Source organism: Salvelinus alpinus, chromosome 25, assembly GCF_045679555.1.
Source record: "Salvelinus alpinus chromosome 25, SLU_Salpinus.1, whole genome shotgun sequence".
NCBI classification, from domain to species: Eukaryota; Metazoa; Chordata; class Actinopteri; order Salmoniformes; family Salmonidae; genus Salvelinus; species Salvelinus alpinus.
The window spans coordinates 27,116,032-27,134,599 of NC_092110.1; the positions used below are offsets into that span (position 1 = coordinate 27,116,032).

Here is an 18,568-nt window from a genome sequence, read left to right on the forward strand (position 1 = left end):
CTTGCAAGACTCTGTCTCTTTACTGGGTCTGACATGACAAATACTTTAGTGTGGGCCATGACCTGCAATCAGAATGACACTGCTTCTGGTGAGGACACAGTGCCAGGTATGACATCACCCACAGGGCCAGCTCTCTACTTAGCCAGGCCACAGCTCAACCTTTCCCCCAGGTGACCTCCTCCCAGCAGATACTCCTGGTTCAACCTTTCTGCATTCTTCTCTCTGTGGATCTCAGGAAGCCGACCAGCTCCCTCCCTTTGATGTCTCCTGCAGGATCATACCACTGCTCTGCGGGTCGTCTTTGAAGACTTTCTGGGACAGAGAGGGAAAGAGGGAGAAGGAGAGAGAGAGAGAGAAAGAAGATGGATAGAGCAGCTAACATGGACCCTGTTATTCTGCAGCAGAGTGGGGGCCATTATCTTGTCTAGACTAGACAGTTTTTAATGTATGACAGCGGGACCGGACCTCAGAGCCCAGGGGGGGGGCGTTCCTCCGTACATCCATCTGCATCAAACCCCATCCCCACCCCCTGGCCCAAGCATCTCTCCAGCAGACGCCATGGAGCTGTGGCCAGGATCGCCATGAGCTACGCTTAAGTCATGGAAATTATGGAAGGCACAGCTTGTAATTGGTTAAATGGTCAGCCTCACTCTCCTCCTTTCTCTTCACGGGCCCGAGGTTCAAACCAGAAGGCTCTGTTTGGGGCTGTAGAGAATGGGCCTTGTCTTGCTGTGATTTCAGGCTGCCTGACTCAGGCCCTCTCCTGTCCCTAACCACAGGGTTGATGTGCACTGCTGTTGGTCATGGAGGATTTGTCCTGAGCGGAGGTGTTTTGTGTCTTGTTTCCAGTGGGTAAGACAGACTGGACACCCTCCTTCTCGAGACGTCAAGTAGTAAAAGTTAAACATGGTTTGTGGTGAACACGATCAAGAACACTCCTCAGCAACAGAGAATGGAAAAATAGATGGTAACTTGATATGTTTATTAAGGGAAGGGGAATACCTAGTCAGTTGCACAACTGAATGCATTCATCCAAATGTGTCTTCTGCGTTAAACCCTACCTCTTTGAATCAGAGAGGTGCGGGGGGCTGCTTTAATCGACATCATCAGCGCCTGGGGAGCAGTTTTTCCACCTTTGCCGGCTCAGGGATTCGAACCAGCGACCTTTCGTTTACTGGCCCAATTCTCTTAACCGCTAGGCTATCTATGTCTGCATGGTTAGCCATTACTGATAAACCACTGAAAAAGTGACAAATATATATCAGTGTTTGTTAAAAGGTAAGCCAGCTCCTTTGGGGTTTTAGCAGCACTACCAATTTCTGTACCCTTCAGAGTTTTACAGTATGTTTACATATACAGTTCACATTAGATATTTTCCCATTTATTCAATTTACAGTAAGAGCGTTGAAACAGGCCCAAGTAAGACATATATGCATTGGCATTGTACTGTAGCAAGTTTACCCACTTTCACAGTGGGGCATTTTTCTTTTTATGTCACAAAACTACACAACATGACCAAACGTATGTGGACACCTGCTTGTCGAACATCCCATTGCAAAATCACGGACATTAATATGTAGTTTGCTCCCCTTTACTGCTATAACAGCCTCCACTCTATTTGGAAGGCTTTCCACTAGATGTTGGAACAATGCTACGGGGAATTGCTTCCATTCAGCCACAAGCGCATTATTACGGTTGGGTACTGATTTTGGGTGATTAGGCCTGGCTCGCAAACACCTTAAGTTCCAATTCAAGGTGTTTGATGGAGTTGAGGTCAGGGCTCTGTGCAGGCCAGTCAAGTTCTTCCACACCGATCTCGATAAACCATTTCTGTATGGACCTCGCTTTGTGCACTGGGGAATTGTCATGCTGAAACAGGAAAGCACCTTTCCCAAACTGTTGCCACAAAGTTGGAAGCACAGAATCGTCTACAATGTCACTGTATGTTGTAGCGTTAAGATTTCCCTTCACTGGAACTAAGGGACCTAGCCCGAACCATGAAAAACAGCCCCAGACCATTATTCCTCCTCCACCAAACGTTGGCGCTATGCAGTTTGGCACTATGCATTGGGGCAGGCAGCATTCTCCTAGCATCCGCAAAACCCAGATTTGTACGTCGGACTGCCAAATGGTGAAGCGTGATTCATCACTCCAGGGAACGTGTTTTCACTGCTCTAGAGCTTTACACCACTCTAGCAGACGCTTGGCATTGCCCATGGTGATCTTAGGCTTGTGTGCGGCTGCTCGGCCATGGAAACCCATTTCATGAAGCTACCGATTTTATACACCTGTCAGCAACCGGTGTGCCGGAAATAGCCGGATCCATAAATTTCAAGGGGTGTCCACATACTTTTGTATATATAGTGTATGTGTTAAAGTATGGCAGTTGGCTATTCACTGCTCTCAGGGGCTTCTCTTACAGTAATCTTCACATCAGCACGTGCTTGGCCTGCAGAACACCTAGGTGAGAGAGAAAAGCATGTCTCTGGCCAAGTCATTATGCCAGTTAAGCATTGAAGCACTGTGAAACCAAACAGACCCTGGAGGACCAGGCGGGTTCACCCCCACATTCACAACAATGGTGTAGCAGAATAGAAAAGGGAAACCATATACTTATAACTTTATATACTTATGAAACTATAGTGCAATAGGATGACTGCTTTTCAGGAGGACTAGTTAGACACAATGGGCTATTTTCAATGCTTAGAGAACTATGGCTGTAGTTTTGGTGGTATACAGCCTGGTCTCATAGACTAGACGTAACTTAGTAAATGTAAATCAGGGACACTCAAAATAGTATGATATGTTACGTTTGGTATGGTTACATAAGACAGAAGGTTCCTGAAGACAAAAACCAAAGTAGTGTGGCTGGTCGGTGTGGATGAGTAGACGTATAAGGTGAACGTCTAGCAACCCAAAAGTTGTGTGTTCGAATTTAAAGCCAGCAGTCCCAGTAGCTCTCCTCTCCAGAGAGGATTAGAAGTCCTTGGCTGTCTGATGGCATAGCCAGACACATATTCACTCAATCTCACTTGTCATAAACCTGTCACACAGCTGGTCGCCAAAAACACATACGTCATGTTGTCCTAAAGCGTATCGCTGCAATACCCGTCAGTCTGTGAAAATCCGAATTAGGACACATGTCGATATTGTATCATTCCTGCTGTTACGATCTAAACAACAGACTGCAACACAAGCCTGTAGAAAACGCAGGAGAACGAACTGCCAAAGAAGTTACGACTTAATTTGAATGCCATTACTTAGAAAGCCATTCGTATTTTTGTCTGTGATTTTGTGAAAAATAAGTGGTACACAAAACCACACATTTAAACTTTTATATATTTATGTCACACGTTGTAAAAAAATACATGTTTTATTACAACATTGGTGGTGTGTAGTGTGTCACGCTGCAGTTCCACATTTCTTATGTTCCAATGTCAGAAGGCTGTCAAAGCATTTAGGCCATTTTTAGCAAGCATACAAAAAGAATCATGGCAGAGGGAGTGAAAGGTATGAGGAATAAAATCATCACCTGAAAACTCTGTGATTTGTTGTGATAGACCAATGGCATGGCCCATTCAAGCAACACTCAGACCATTGGCAGACAGACAATAGCTCTAAGCACATCTGTGAAAATTAAGTGTTTTTTCACCTTCTGCCCAGGTAACAACACCCCGGCAACAGGCGTCATGATTAGTCACAACTACTAATGGTTGTTGACAAATGAGCCATTACTGTCATGTAACCGTCAGCTACATTGTGTAACTAATGTTCAAATCACATTTTATTGGTCACATACACATGGTTAGCAGATGTTATTGCGAATGTAGCGAAATGCTTATGCTTCTAGATCCGACAGTGCAGTAATATCTAACAGGTAATATCTAGCAATTCCACAACAAAACCTAATATCTAACAAATCCCACAACAAAACCTAATGCACACAATCTAGTAAAGGAATGGGATAAGAATATATAAGTATAAAATATATGGATGAGCAGTGACAGAGCGTCTAAGATGCAATAGATAGTAAAGAATAGATAGTGAAGGATACAGTATACATTATATACATATGAGATGAGTAATGTAAGATATGTAAACATTCTTAAAGTGGTTTCATTTATTAAAGTGTTTCATTTATTAAAGTGGCCAATGATTTCAAGTCTGTAGGTAGGCAGCTGCCTCTCTGTGCTAGTGGTGGCTGTTTAACAATCTGATGGCCTTGAGATAGAAGCTGTTTTTCAATCTCTCTGTCCCAGCTTGGATGCACCTGTACTGACCTCGCCTTCTAGATGGAAGCAGGGTGAACAGGCAGTGGCTTGGTGGTTATTGTCCTTGATGATCTTTTTTGCCTTCTTGTGACATCGGGTGTTGTAGGTGTCCTGGAGGGCAGGTAGTTTGCCCCCGGTGATGCTTTGTACAGACCGCACCACCCTCTGGAGAGCCTTGCCGTTGTGGGCGGTGCAGTTTCTGTACCAGACGGTGACACAGCTCGACAGGATGCTCTCAATTGTGCACCTGTAAAAGTTAGTAAGGCTTTTCGGTGACAAGCCCAAAAAAATTCTGCCTCGCTGTTGCACCACACTGTCTGTGTGTGTGGACCACTTCATTTTGTCGGTGATATGAACACAGAGGAACTTAAAACCTTCCACCTTATCCACTGCTGTCCCGTCGATGTGGATAGGGGGGTGTTCCCTTTGCTGTTTCCTGAAGTCTACGATCATCTCTTTTGTTTTGCTAATATTGAGTGAGAGGTTATTTTCCTGACACCACACTCCTGAGGGCCCTCACCACCTCCCTGTGGCTGTCTCGTCATTGTTGGTAATCAAGCCTACCACTGTTGTGTCGTCTGCAAACTTGATTGAGTTGAAGGCGTGCATAGCCACGCAGTCGTGGGTGAACACAGGGAGTACAGGAGGGGGCTGAGAACGCACCCTTGTGGGGCCCCTGTGTTGAGGATCAGCGGAGTGGAGATGTTATTTCCTACCTTCACCACCTGGGGGCGGCCCGTCAGAAAGTCCAGGACGCGGTTGCACAGGGCAGGGTCAAGACCCAGGATCTCAAGCTTAGTGATGAGTTTGGAGGGTACTATAGTGTTGAATGCTGACCTGTAGTCAATGAACAGCATTCTTACATAGGTATTCCTCTTGTCCAGATGGGATAGGGCAGTGTGATGGCGATTGCATCGTCTGTGGACCTATTGGGGCGGTAAGCAAATTGAAGTGGGTCTAGGGTGACAGGTAGGGTGGAGGTGATATGATCCTTGACTAGTCACTCAAAGCACTTCATGACAGAAGTGATAGTCATTTATTTCAGTTACCTTAGCTTTCTTGGAAACAGGAACAATGGTGGCCATCTTGAAGCATGTGGGGACAGCAGACTGGGATAGGGATTGATTGAATATGTCCGTAAACACACCAGTCAGCTGGTCTGCGCATATGCTCTGAGGACGCGGCTAGTGATTCTGTCTGGGCCGGCAGCCTTGCGAGGGTTAACACGTTTAAGTCAGCCACCAAGAAGGAGAGCGGGCGCGTCGGTGGCACTATATTGTCCTCAAATTTGTCTGGAAGCAAGACGTCGATGTCCGTTTTCTTTTTGTAATCCTTGATTGTCTGTAGACCCTGCCACATACATATTGTGTTTGAGCCGTTGAATTGCGACTCCACTTTGTCTCTATACTGACACTTTGGTTGTTTGATTACCTTACGGAGGGAATAACTACACTGTTTGTATTCAGCCATATTTCTAGTCACCTTGCCATGATTAAATGTGGTAGTACGTACTTTCAGCTTTGCGCGAATGCTGCCATCAATCCACGGTTTCTGGTTAGGGAAGGTTTTAGTAGTCACAGTGGGTACAACACCTCCTACACACTTCCTTATAAACTCGCTCAGTGAGTCAGCGTATACGTCAATGTTATTATCTGAGTCTACCCGGAACATATCCCAGTCCATGTGATCGACGCAATTTTGTTGTGGAATGTATCATGACTGTGTGTTAATTTGTTGTAGTTATGTTGTCATACTTCACCGTGTGAAATGGACTTCAGGGTCGATGTTACATCTTGTGTGTTGCTAAGAGTTGATAAAAAATCTTTAACCGTTATGTCAACCCACCTCGTAATGCTCAACATTTTTTGCTGCTGATAGTCCTTTCATTGAAGAAACACTGTAGGTCTAAATAGTATATAACATAATTTGCTGTGTATTAGCTTTCAACCCTCTGAAATCGTAATGTTTCCCCGTCTGTGCAGTAGTATGGTGGTGAGGCGGCTGGAACCCTGCAGAGTGCGCTCAACAAATCTCATACACACACCAGGACGGAGTTGTTTGTGTTTCCTTCTGTGAGCACGTGCTGGAAACCCAGGGATTGAGAACACAGTGGTGTAGAACCAGGAACCCTACAGTCTGTGGTCACCAAGCCTCTCGCTCCCTCTCCACCAAAGAGGCCCTGGACTTTTCCATCCACCAATGGCCTTCCAGAATATTTTCCGAACCAACAATGCAAATATACCGTGGCTCCCATTCCTGATTTTCCGCTCATTAAAAAGTGCCCCAAACTTCCTCACAGAAAATCCCCCGACATCAGATTTCTCCCTAAAACAATACGACGATGTGAGGACTCGGCACTCCCCCCCGCAGTAACCTGCTTGTTCATCTGGCTGCGTCATTTTATTGACTGTTAGGAGAGAATCTTCAGAGCGTATTGCTGGGGCGTTGAGTCACACTGCACCAGGTCATGCACTGTGGTCGTCCATGAGAGAGCAAATTCCTGACCCAGGAGGAGATCATTGGCGAGGGGTCATTGGCGAATATCAGTAGGAGTCTGTCTTTCAATGCCAGATGTAATTTCCAGCATCACATTTTGCAGGTTTTGATGGCTGTTTAGTAACGGGTTTTATGGTGTGTTGAATGTTGCTGTGAGAGTTGAATGTAGATTTAGCTGTTGGCAGATTTGAGGGCTCCAGAATAAATGCATTGAACACAGGAAATCAAGGAAAAGCAGCAGCATGTTGTCAGGTTTGGAGCAGGACAACTGTGTAAGATTAATCATCTGGCTTGAGCAGTTACTGATGAAAGGACATGTACAAATAATCACCTGCATCCTGCTGAAAATGGTGTTGGCCAGACCCATTACTTAAACCAGGGATGGGCAACTGGCGGATAATTGTGGGGGGAGCTCAGTCAGGATCTCTATTACAATTGTAGAATACATATGAAGTGGGTCTAGCCAGCATCATCAGTTTTTCTCTCTTATCAATTAGCCCATGTACATTTTTTTGGGGGGATTGTTAAGTTAGTTCAGCGGACAGCTATCTAAACTTATAGTAATCATGGTCAAATTACCGACCAGGGGCCCCCATTGATTTTACATTAAAAACTGCAAACATTTCTCTCCACCTTATGGCGGAGAGACTATACAACATTTACAACTATAAATACCTAGGTGTCTGGTTAGACTGTAAACTCTCCTTCCAGACTCATATTAAACATCTCCAATCCAAAATCAAATCTAGAATCGGCTTTCTATTTTGCAACAGCCTCCTTCACTCACGCCACCAAACTTACCCTAGTAAAACTGACTATCCTACGGATCCTCGACTTCGGCGATGTCATCTACAAAATAGCTTCCAATACTCTACTCAGCAAACTGGATGCAGTCTATCACAGTGCCATCCGTTTTGTTACCAAATCACCTTATACCACCCACCACTGCGACCTGTATGCTCTAGTCGGTTGGCCCTCGCTACATATTCGTCGCCAGACCCACTGGCTCCAGGTCATCTATAAGTCTATGCTAGGTAAAGCTCCGCATTATCTCAGTTCACTAGTCACGATAACAACACCCACCTGTAGCACACGTTCCAGCAGGTATATCTCACTGATCATCCCCAAAGCCAACACCTCATTTGGCCGCCTTTCATTCCAGTTCTCTGCTGCCAGTGACTGGAACAAATTGCAAAAATCGCTGAAGTTGGAGACTTTTATTTCCCTCACCAACTTTAAACATCAGCTATCTGAGCAGCTAACCGATCGCTGCAGCTGTACATAGTCCATCTGTAAATAGCCCACCCAATCTACCTACCTCATCCCCAAATTGTTTCTATTTACTTTTCTGCTCTTTTGCACACCAGTATCTCTACTTGCACATCATCTGCTCATTTATCACTTCAGTGTTAATCTGCTAAATTGTAATTATTCGCTCCTATGGCCTATTTATTACCTACCTCCTCATGCCTTTTGCACACACTGTATATAGACTTTCTTTTTTTTCTACTGTGTCATTGACTTGTTTATTGTGTTATTTGCTTGTTTATTGTTTATTCCATGTGTAACTCTGTGTTGTTGTCTGTGTCACACTGCTTTGCTTTATCTTGACCAGGTCGCAGTTGTAAATGAGAACTTGTTCTCAACTAGCCTACGTGGTTAAATAATCTAAAGAGCTGCCAATGAGACATGTCTAAGGAGCCCGTCTAAGACAGGAGAATATGTGTTGCAAGCAGAGGTGAATGTAGATTTAGTTTCATGCTGATTACAGAAAACACTGTCAATAGCTGTTGTATGTCATGAAATTCGATACTTTTACAGTTAGCTCAGGTTGTTGGAGAAATGTTCTATAGTCCAAGACGTGTTTGGAAACTACAAACACAAACTTTCTGACAAAAAACAAGTTTGTTTTATTTTATATATACTGTATAAATATTTTTGGGGTTGTTTCCTTTTTCTCCCCAATTTCAATCTTGTCTCATTGCTGCAACTCCCCAAAGGGCTCGGGAGGCGAAGGTCATCCTCCAAAACGTGATCCGCCAAACCGCGCTTCTTTACTGCGCCCGCTTAACACGGAAGCCAGCCGCACCAATGTGTTGGAGGAAACACCGTTCAACTGACGACCGAGGTCAGCCTGCAGGCGCCCGGCCCGTCACAAGGAGTTGCTAGAGAGCGATGAGCCAAGTAAAGCCCCCCCGGCCAAACCCTCCCCTAACCAGGACAACGCTGAGCCAATTGTGTGCCACCCTATGGTGGGTCTCCCGATCACGGCCTGTTGTGATACAGCCCGGGATCAAATCCGGGTCTGTAGTGACGCTCTAGCACTGCGATGCAGTGCCTTGGACCACTGCGCCACTCGGGAGGCCCTGTTTTCCGATTATTTAAACTCTCAGATGAGTTCATGCATGCATTGATTTGACAAAGTACGGGACCACACACACGCATAAATGTGTGCTCACACATACACATACATTTTAATGTGTATATACTGTACATACCACACACACTTATAGTATTTCCATTTCCTTGGCATCAGTAGAGTATTCCATTACAATCCGTGTCATGTGGAGAACAGCTAGAAAGTCTAAAAACACATAAGGGCGAGGACCAGAATAACTACCTACTGGGCACAGGCATCAGTTCAACATCTAGTTTTGATTTACATTTGGTTGAGTTGTCAACTAATGTCTATTCGGATTAGTAGTAAACAGCAGCCGGTAGTTCTGGTTCCTGTGCATTTCTTCCCTCTCAAGACAGGAAGTCAGTAAACCTACACAGGCTTTTGGTCAAGCCAGACAGAGGAACTGCTTGAAGTGTTTTATGGAGGAACTTGGGAGTGCGGCTCACAGATGTTGAGTTTATCCAACAAAGAGGAGGGAGAAAGTCGAAGTGGGGATCGATGGCTTGTATTTGCTAAAATGCCGGATTGGTCGTAATAACCAATTGTGTTATTCTAGCCACAGCAGTGTTTCCTCTGCAAAAATGTTATGTATAAAGAGTGAGAAGCTCAATTCTAGTGCCCTTTTAAAAAGGAATTCTACTCCAACATGAACAAAAATAAAATGATGCTGACACCATCTAAAATATATTTCCACCTCCAGAAATGAGCCGAATAACATAATGGTAAAATTATTTCCAATTATTTTAACAAATTGGACCGTACATATAGCCTATGCATGGTCCATATTATCAGGTATGCTATTAGCAATAAGCATGATCACCTGTAGCCCAACTGATGCAGCATAGTGGCTATAAATAAATAGGGTTTGCCTGTCTGCATTTACCCTATTGGGCTAATCATTAGCTAGGTCCCAAATATAATATTTTAACTAGTTAGCATCCTATGGGGAATTTTATGTCCCAAAAAACATTTAGCCCCACTCTCCTTTATGCACTCATGACTAATTGCAGAGCTGTAAATTGCTTAGCTATGAAGCTGCTAAAAACTGGGTTTAAAATGGTGCAGTTCACTCATATTTAGGAGTTGAAAAATAAATAAAGTAGAAATGGAAAGCTGGAATCCCCCTCTTTTTAACAAAGGCCATAGAAACTGCTGTTTTCCCATGATTGCAAGAATTGTGGTGCATTGACTGCTTGTCAGAGTGCAGGTTCCCCTCCCTATGGTACTCCTAACCTACTCCTAAATGTGCTTTGAGAGGAATATTTCTCTCACATAGAACACACAACAACAAGCTGACTATGTTAAATACAGGTGATCAACTATCCTATAATGGGGTTGTCAGATTTTTCTGTTCTTTACTCGTTTTGTTTGCAGAGGAAAAGTAAATGTGGACTGTTCTGTTCAAAGTGCACATCCACAGAAATATTTTATGTTTCATATTTTTGGGGAGTGGCGGCAATGATTTTGCTGTAGCGCAGCACCTCAGTTAAATGACTGCAGCGGAAAACACTGAGCCACAGAATGAGGTGTGTGGACAGGACACTAAGCTGGCCAGTTGAGTGGTCTCTCTGACATCGTTACCTTTTATTAAGATATACGAAATACAAGAGACGAGAGGATGGTGCGACAGTGACTTATGTACTATTAAACTGTGCTTCTATTTGTTATTTCTGGTACTTTACACTCCGAAGAGTTCAAGGGTCACAGAGGATACCTGGGGTGAGAAGTAGCCAGTCGCTAAAGAAAACAAAGTTTTCCAGTAACCATTATCAACTGAACACACACAGACAGGGACCCAACAGAAAGGCCATAGAGGAAGTTAGGTCTGGTTAGAAACAGTGGGAGAGCAACCCAAATGTTAGTGAGTGAGAGAATCCCTCCCTGATCATTGTTGGCGCACAAGTAAAATATCACCATAAAATATTGGTCTTAAAAGTGCAGTTAAGCTTAGTCTTGGCAAGAGCAGCTTGGACAGTATGGGTTTCGATTTCTCGATCAACATTACAGTGTGCTAGTGATATCAGGGCCCATAAAGCCCAGTGAAGAGCTGCTCAGGTGCCTCTGTTTCTCGGCACTAGGTGTCACTGTTCCTCTGCTGTCTCACCAGTCCCCTCAGCCCCCTCAGCCAGTGAAAGACAGGGATGCTAAGTGCAGCTTTCACACAGAATCACCCCTGATTTCATTTCAAGGCTTCTCTCTCTCGCCACCACTTCCCAGACCCCCGTCTGTCCTTCTGTCTGTGTGTCTGTCTGGTGAGAGAATCCACACTGCAAAACATTCCGCCTGGCGCCCCAGAGAGTGGACGTTAGTTTTTCCACTACCACACACTTCACCTTCTGGTAACCCCCATTTAAACCCTGGACCTCCAGAGATAATCTGTCTGAACAAGGGCTCCAACGATGACTGAGCCAGTCTGCCTTCTCCATATGAGTTGTTTGATATGCAGCAGCATGGACCACTGAATGGAAAATGATGTTCATGTTGTGCTAGGAAGAACACCTCCTGTGTGACCGACTATAATGGGCTATACCTCTGCCCCTTATTATGACAGACAGCAGCTGTTATTTTCATACTCCTATGAAAATAAACTCACTCTGTACTCAATGTACATTTCTCTACCATTTTCTCTTGTTGCCTTTCATCTAGCTACCTCCTCTTGTGCATTGACATTATTAGAGCAGTGATTTGGGTAAGCGTTCAACTCCACATCCGTGTTGGCCACTCTTATTTTCAAACATGTGAAAGCAATTTGCCATACTATGAGATCCCCCCCCCCAGTTTCAAACATATTTTCTGATGCTCCTGTACTGTAGGTCTATAATATGTGCGTGCCTGCATGTGTTGCATTCATTTCTAGACAAATACATTTTCACTAATCAATGTACTGTACTGCTCATTGGATTTTGCGTCACATTTAGCATTTTTTATGAATTTGCCACTTTTGTATTAACCAACGTGTGCCTTCCCAACATTTGTAAAGCAGCATGTCAGTTTGATTTACATTTATCTTGACTGCACTTAGGACTCCCCCACCTACTGTGCACAAATGCCAAACACTTTAAAAGCAGTTACTTTTGGGTGTGTCTATTTAGGCGGAAATCTACATTTTTGACATTACAGTTAAGAGGTTAAACTCTGAATACCTCTCGTAAAAATTACAATGAAATGAAATTCTGCTCAGATGAGGTAAATAAATAGAACATTTGGGATGGCAGCTGATGAGCTCTAGGTGTTTTAGTGGATTTCAAACGCTGAGATAATTTCAATAAAGTGAATTACATGTAATTGATGCATGCCAGTGCTAAGACTTCACTGGGAATATGTGTAATGACCAAACCAACAATGACGTTGCAGTAGCAAATAAGTAAGTAAATAACCTAGACCATAAGTTACTGTTGTTGAACCTCCTATCCAGTAAATCTGCCTGTTAAGTTAATTCATATTTATTATTGGAGTATACAGCCCGAGAACTTGGGTTTTATATGAGTTAGATTATAATTGGATATTATAAAATGGGTGGTTTGGAGTTCCCATTGTTTAGTCTATTCTGCCCATAATATACTAGACAACATACAGTGGATTTGGAAAGTATTCAGACCCCTTGACCTTTTCCACATTTTGTTATGTTACACCCTTTTTCTAAAATGGATTAAATATTTTTTTCCACTCATCAATCTACACACAATACCCCATAATGACAAAGCAATAATTGTTTTTTAGAAAATATGTCCTTTGGTCTGATGAGTCCAAATTTGAGATTTTTGGTTCCAACTGCTGTGTCTTTGTGAGACGCAGAGTAGGTGAATGGATGATCTCTGCATGTGGGGTTCCCACCTTGAAGATGTGATGGTGTGGGGGTGCTTTGCTGGTGACAATGTTGGTGATTTATTTAGAATTCAAGGCACACTTAACCAGCATGGCTACCACAGCATTCTGCAGCGATACTCCATCCCATCTGGTTTGCGCTTAGTGGGACTATCATTTGTTTTTCAACAGGACGATGACCCAAAACACACATCCAGGCTGTGTACGGGCTATTTGACCAAGGAGAGTGATTGAGTGCTGCGTCTCCACAATCACCCAACCTCAAACCAATTGAGATGGTTTGGGATGAGCTGGACGGCAGAGTGAAGGAAAAGCAGCCAACAAGTGGTCAGTATATGTGGGAACTCCTTCAAGACTTTTGGAAAATAATTCCAGGTAACTACCTCATCAAACTGGTTGAGAGAATGCCAAGTGTGCAGGGCTGTCATCAAGGCAAAGGGTGGCTACTTTGAAGAAAATAACATATATTTAGATTTTCTTAACTTGGTTACTAAATGATAGAAAATAGTAAAAATAAAGAAAAACTCTTGAATGAGTAGGTGTGGTCTAACTTGACTGGTACTGTATGTGCCTTATTATAGGCAAGTCAACCCTGTTTTCATGATTTCTGGTAGATCATCTAAATAAATAAATCACATCACGTTTTTGGACTCATTCCGTTGTTACCTAATTAAGTAAAATACTATTGGAAATTTATGTTGAAAGTTCCATTTATATTTCTGAAACCTAAGTTGAAAGTGATGCTATTGCTGCATCCGTTGACCATAACTTTTGAATAATAGCCCAATTTATTTTGTATTTAAAAAAAAAAGTTATTTTCCCTTTATTTAACCAGTTAGGCTAGTTGAGAACAAGTTATCATTTACAACTGCGACCTGGCCAAGATAAAGCAAAGCAGTTCGACACATACAACAACAGAGTTACACATGGAATAAACAAACATACAGTCAATAATACAGTAGAAAAAGTCTATATACAATGTGTGCAAATGAGGTAGGATAAAGGAGGTAAGGCAATAAATAGGCCATGGTTGTTACGTAGCAGAGCAGACAAACCAGAACACGCCATACACTCACCTAGATGAGCTGGATCACAGTCCAGGCCTAAGGGTAAGGGGAGCAGAACTGAGACATGAGCCAACTGAAGGTGAGGCTTCTACCGGCAATACTTACTCACGGGTGGGTCGGCTGTGCAAGCCACCGGACAGGATTACTCTGTAAGCAAGAGACTGTTAACTTGTCCTCTGTTAATAAAAAAAATGTAAAAAGGAAGATGACAACTGAAGTAAAAAGAACATGTCATGCTTTTTCAATTGTTATGACTTCACTGTTAAGAACTTAATGTCATGCCGTTATATTTGCACTTTCTATTGAAAAGGATGATGTTACGGAGTCGTTGATAGGTATTCGACTAGCCGGACTGTTCCCCGGACTCCACGTGTAGGGATTTGTACAATGCTTAACAAGGCTATTGAACTTGACATTGGTGTCTGACGTTATTCCTTTATCTAACATATCATACTGAAACAATGGTGGCGAAGTAATTACAACAGAGCAATTAAACACTGGAATGGTAGATGTGCAGAAGATGAATGTGCAAGTAGAGATACTGGGGTGCAAAGGAGCAAAATAAAGGAATCTGAAAAGACTCATATACCGCATGATGGTGTACTTACTCCATGCACATGCTAAAAGAAAGAAACGACGTGGCTAGCTAAGTGTGTCATTGTAGAAAAGTATTTATGATTAAAAAAATCTGATCGCTTAAAAGTTTTGTTCATGTACAGTTGAAGTCGGAGTTTACATACATCTTAGCCAAATACATTTAAACACAGTTTTTCACAATTCCTGAAATTTAATCCTAATAAAAAATCCCTGTCTTAGGTCAGTTAGGATCACCACTTTATTTTAAGAATGTTAAATGTCAGAATAATAGTAGAGAGAATTATTTATTTTAGCTTTTATTTCTTTAATCACATTCCCAGTGAGTCAGAAGTTTACATACACTCAATTAGTATTTGGTAGAATTGCCTTTAAATTGTTTAACTTGGGTCAAACGTTTCGTGTGGTCTTCCGCAAGCTTCCCACAATAAGTTGGGTGAATTTTGGCCCATTCCTCCTGACAGAGCAGGTGTAACTGAATCAGGTTTGGAGGCCTCCTTGCTCACACACGCCTTTTCAGTTCTGCCCACACATTTTCTATGGGATTGAGGTCAGGGCTTTGTAATGGCCACTCCAATGCCTTGACTTTGCTGTCCTTAAACCATTTTGCCACAACTTTGGAAGTACGAATGGGGTCATTGTCCATTTGGAAAACCCATTTGCGACCAAGCTTTAACTTCCTGACTGATGTCTTGAGATGTTGCTTCAATATATCCAAAATAATTTTCCTCCCTCATGATGCCATCTATTTTGTGAAGTGCACCAGTCCCTCCTGCAGCGACGCACCCCCACAACATGACGCTGCCACCCCCATGCTTCACGGTTGGGATGGTGTTCTTCGGCTTGCAAGCATCCCCCTTTTCCTCCAAACATAACGATGGTCATTATGGTCAAACAGTTCTATTTTTGTTTCATCAGACCAGAGGACATTTGTCCAAAAAGTACAATCTTTGTCCCCATGTGCAGTTGCAAACCGAAGTCTGGCTTTTTTATGGGGATGAATACTTTCATCCCCATTGGCATTTTTCTTATTTTGTTGCCCTACAACCTGCAATTCAACTAGATGTTTGGGGGGGTTGTATCATTTGATTTTCACAACATGCCTACCACTTTGAAGCGGACAAATATTTTTTCTTGTGAAACATACAAGAAATAAGACAAAAAAATTGAAAACTTGAGCGCGAATAATTATTCACCCCCCCAAAGTCAACACTTTGTAGAGCCACCTTTTGCAGCAATTACAGCTGCAAGTCTCTTGGGATATGTCTCTATAAGCTTGGCACATCTAGCCACTGGGATTTTTGCCCATTCTTCAAGGCGAAACTGCTCCAGCTCCTTCAAGGTGAATGGGTTCCTGCTGGTGTACAGCAATCTTTAAGTCATACCACAGATTCTCAATTGGATTGAGGTCTGGGCTTTGACTAAGCCATTCCAAGACATTTAAATGTTTCCCCGAAAACCACTCAAGTGTTGTTTTAGCAGTATGATTAGGGTCATTGTCCTGCTGGAAGGTGAACCTGCGTCCAAATCTCAAATCTCTGGAAGACTGAAACAGGTTTCCCTCAAGAATTTCCCTGTATGTAGCGGCATCCATCAGTTTCCCTGTCCCTGCCGATGAAAAACATCGGGGATGATGTTCTTGGGGTGATGAGAGGTGTTGGGTTTGTGCAAGACATAGCGTTTTCCTTGATGGCCAAAAAGCTACATTTTAGTCTCATCTGACCAGAGTACCTTCTTCCATATGTTTGGGGAGTCTCCCACATGCCTTTTGGCGAACACCAAACGCACCCCCTGAACTATGTTAAACTGCAATCAAGATTAAAGACCAGTAAAAGAACAGCATCTTTCCTGATCTCCGGAGCACAATCTCCATATCTTTGCCTACTCACACCAGTGATAATTCCCTGATGTTTTCATCCTTTTCAACACACCGTCACAATATGGGAATGATTCAAGGCTGCAAGTTCATTTGCAGTAGGACCAATAGAAAAATCATATCAGATTTTGGAACCAGTCCTATTGGACTCGTACAGGATTCTATCTTATAGGATAAAAACCTAGAGGATAGGTTCGATTTTCTTTTTTATTGCTCTGAAAACTTTCTTGAGCGTCCTTCATGGATGAATTAGATTTATGTCCCTCCTGGCTGAAAAGAAAGGTTAGCTGTTATTTATATCTTAGAGAGATGGAGAAGAAAGTTCTCCCATATTGCCCTAAGTCATTGTATTGGAACGAGGTAGGCCTTTGCTGACTGTGAATCTCATATTTCAGAAGGACTTTGAAGAACGAGAGAAAGAACTTCCATGCTAATCCTCCAGCGTGTAGACTAGTCCTCAGGGCAACTTGTTTAATAGTTTGGGATAGGGCCATGCTCGATTGGTTGTGACAAGTTGAAAAGAGAAAGCAGAGTCCGTCTCTCCCAACCAGTCCTTCTCACCACTGTGAGTTCCTGATAAACTGCTATCTGTCGCTCTGGTCTAGACATGGCAAGGCAGCTTTTTATGCTTCACTCGCCATACACACACACGCACACACACACACACACATATTTACACACACACATACACACATATACATGCATGCAGACACACACGCACACAGAGACACATTTAAGCGTGCATGCAGACACTGATACAGACGCACACTTACACACACAGATGCGCATGAAAGTCGCACACACATAATACATAGAGTACCAGTCAAAAGTTTGGACTTTTCCAGGGTTTTTCTTTACTTTTACTATTTTCTACATTGTAGAATAATAGTGAAGACATCAAACGATGAAATAACACATGTGGAATCACATAGATTTTAGATTCTTCAAAGTAGCCACCCTTTGCCTTGATGACAGCTTTGCACACTCTTGGCATGTGTGTACGCGACCAGTAACATTTGATTTGATTTGATGTTGGTTGATCATTGCTAGACAGCCATTTTAAAGTCTTGCCATAGATTTTTAGCCAATTTATGTCAAAACTGTAACTCGGCCACTCAGGAACATTCACTGTCATCTTGTTAAGTAAGTGTATATTTGGCCTTCTGTTTTAGGTTATTGTCCTGCTGAACGGTGAATTTGTCTCCCAGTGTCTTTTGGAAAGCAGACTGAACCATGGTTTCGTCTAGGATTTTGCCTGTGTTTAGCTCTATTCTGTTTCTTTTTATTCTAAAAATCTCCCTAGTCCAAGCTGATGACAAGAATACCCATAACATGATGCAGCCACCACCATGCTTGAAAATGTATACTGTAGAGTGAAACTCAGTGATGTGTTGGGTTGGATTTGCCCCAAACATAATCCTTTGTATTCTGGACAAAAAGTTAATTTAGATGCCAAATGTTTGCAGTTTACTTTAGTGCCTTATTGCAAGGCATGCATGTTATTTTTATTCTGTACAGGCTTCTTTCTTTTCAATCTTTTATTTAGGTTACTATTGTGCAGTAACTATAATGTTGTTGATCCATCCTCAGTTTTCACCTATCACAGCCATTAAACTCTGTAACTGTTTTAAAGTCACCATTGGCTTCATGGTGAAATCCCTAAGCGGTTTCCTTCCTCTCCGGCAATTGAGATAAGAAGGATGCCTGTATCATGGTTGTGACTTGGTGTATTGATACACCATCCAAAGTGTAATTAAATAACTCAAAGGGATATTCAATGTCTGCTTTTTTTATTTTTACCCATCTACCAATAAATGCTCTTCTTTGCGAGGCATTTGAAAACCTCCCGGTCGTTGTGGTTGAATCTGTGTTTGAAATTCACTTCTCGACTGAGGGACCTTAGAGATACAGTGCATTGTGAAAGTATTCAGACCCAGTCCCTTTTTCCACATTTTGTTATGTTACAGCATTATTTTACACACAATTTTAGAAAATTTAGAATAAGTATAAAACAGATAACTTATTTACATTAATATTC

The 18,568-nt window shown here is 42.6% G+C and overlaps 1 long non-coding RNA gene across 1 annotated transcript in view; it reads left to right on the top strand.

The window, feature by feature from the left end:
• Window positions 1–18,324, top strand: part of LOC139553083 (uncharacterized) — a 28,402-nt gene extending 10,078 nt beyond the window's left edge. Inside the window, exons 3-4 of the long non-coding RNA XR_011670599.1 lie at window positions 13,165–13,368; window positions 17,703–18,324. This is a non-coding gene — a long non-coding RNA (uncharacterized lncRNA). The remainder of the gene's footprint in view (window positions 1–13,164; window positions 13,369–17,702) is intronic.
• Window positions 18,325–18,568: the final 244 nt, after the last annotated feature.